This window comes from Nannospalax galili, unplaced genomic scaffold (genome assembly GCF_000622305.1).
Source record: "Nannospalax galili isolate Female #2095 unplaced genomic scaffold, S.galili_v1.0 scaffold1508, whole genome shotgun sequence".
Lineage (NCBI taxonomy): Eukaryota > Metazoa > Chordata > Mammalia > Rodentia > Spalacidae > Nannospalax > Nannospalax galili.
The window spans coordinates 1034340-1036232 of NW_008358858.1; positions in this window are offsets into that span (position 1 = coordinate 1034340).

Below are 1893 nucleotides of genomic sequence, written 5' to 3' on the forward strand. Positions count from 1 at the left end.
GCTCCTGCCTCTGTGACTCCCCTGTAATGATGGACTCTGACCTGGAATTGTGATCTAAAATAAACTTCTTCCCCTCAGCTGTCCAGGTATTTTATCACAGCAATGGAAATGAAACTAGGATAGTGTGCATAGAAGACATTGTTGAACATGAATTTACCACAAGGATAATCACATAGTGAGTCTTTTTTTATTGTCTGAGACAGGGTCTCATACTGTATCCCAGGCTGGTTATGTAGCCCAAGGTGACCTCAAACTCATGGTAATCCTTCTGCCACAGTTTTGAGAATGCTGGGATTACAAGTGTGAGCCACTATTTCAGGCTTCTATAGTGAGTCTTGATGATGGTATTTGGGGAGAACATGAAGAACATGTCCATAAAGAAGATCCCAGTGCTATGCTTCCCTGGAGCTGCACTATCCCTCCACCTCTCAGGACTCTCTCCCTGGTAAGTCGATAGCACCCCACACACACACCTTGGCTTCCCCAGCCTCATTCACCCTCACATCTCCCCCACTGGTCTCTCCTCCTAGCCTGGGTCCTGTCCCATTCCTTGTCCTGGCACCCCAGACACAGTGGCAACCACCATTACTACCTGATCCTTTGCATCCAGACCAACCCAGTTCCTTCTCCCAGTCCCCAAGAGCACTCTCCGCCTGTTCCTGCCCTCACCTCCCTCTGCTTCCCTGGGCTGCACAACCCACCAACCTCTTTCCTGGATGCCAGGGCTGACTTTTTGGCTTCCTGATCTTTTGCATCAAGGCCAACCCAGTTCCTCAGTGCAGTCCCCAGGAGCCCTTGGGGCCTCTCCCCTGCCCCATCGCCCTTTGCCACTCTGGGTGGCATGGCCACCACCTGCCCTAGACCAGCACCTTTCCTGGGCCCTGCTCCCAGGACAGTCCAACCCCCAAATTCCTGAGGCCAAAATCTTTCCTGGAGGGATCCAGACTTTAGGAGAAAGCCTGAGAGCATCTGAACCTCATCTGACTTGAGCTTCTGTGGGAACTCCTGAAGACAAAACAATCTGGCCACTCCAATATAAAATCAAAAGAGAGAACCAGAAGCTTAGAGGAACTAGCTTTTCACACCCAAAAAGTAAACCACAAAGGCACACAAAGTTTACCAAAAAAAAAAGTAGACCTAAACTTGAAGGCTAGAGTCTCACACAATAATCAGAAACTACAAAAGAAATTCACATATCATAATCACAGAGAAAAATTAATAACACAAAAAACCAAAATAATATATACCCACCAAATACCAATAGTCCTCTAGAGGAATACAATGAGAACCCCCTAGAGATAATGCAGGACATGGAACTCAAAAGAACAATTATAAACATGATAAAAGAATTCAGTGAATTTAAAGAACACACAAAGAGATCAAAGAACTGAAGGAAGATAGGGATAAACTTCTGAACGAATTCAGAAAAGACCTAGAAATATTGAAGACTACTCAGGCTGAAATGAAGGAAATGAAACAATAAGCCAATTAGAAATGACAGGAGAAAGCCTCACCAACAGGATGAATGAAATGGAAAACAGAATATGAAGACTGGAAGATAAAAGATAAAGTGGACACCACTCAAGCAAAGGTTATGAAAAATTTAATAAAAAACAAGAATGGAACATGCAGGAATTGTGTGACACCATAGAAAAGGCCAAAAATTACAAATCATAGGCATACAGGAAGGAAAAAAAATCTCAAGATAAAGGTATGGACCAGATCTTCAACAGGATTGTAGAAGAAAATTTCCCTCCTCAAGAGAATCACAGAAGTAAATTTCCCAAAATTAAAGAAAGACATGCCCATACAAAACAAGAAGCATATAGAACACCAAACAGACATGACCAGAACAGGAACTCTCCACGGCACATCGTAGTAAAAACACTACAT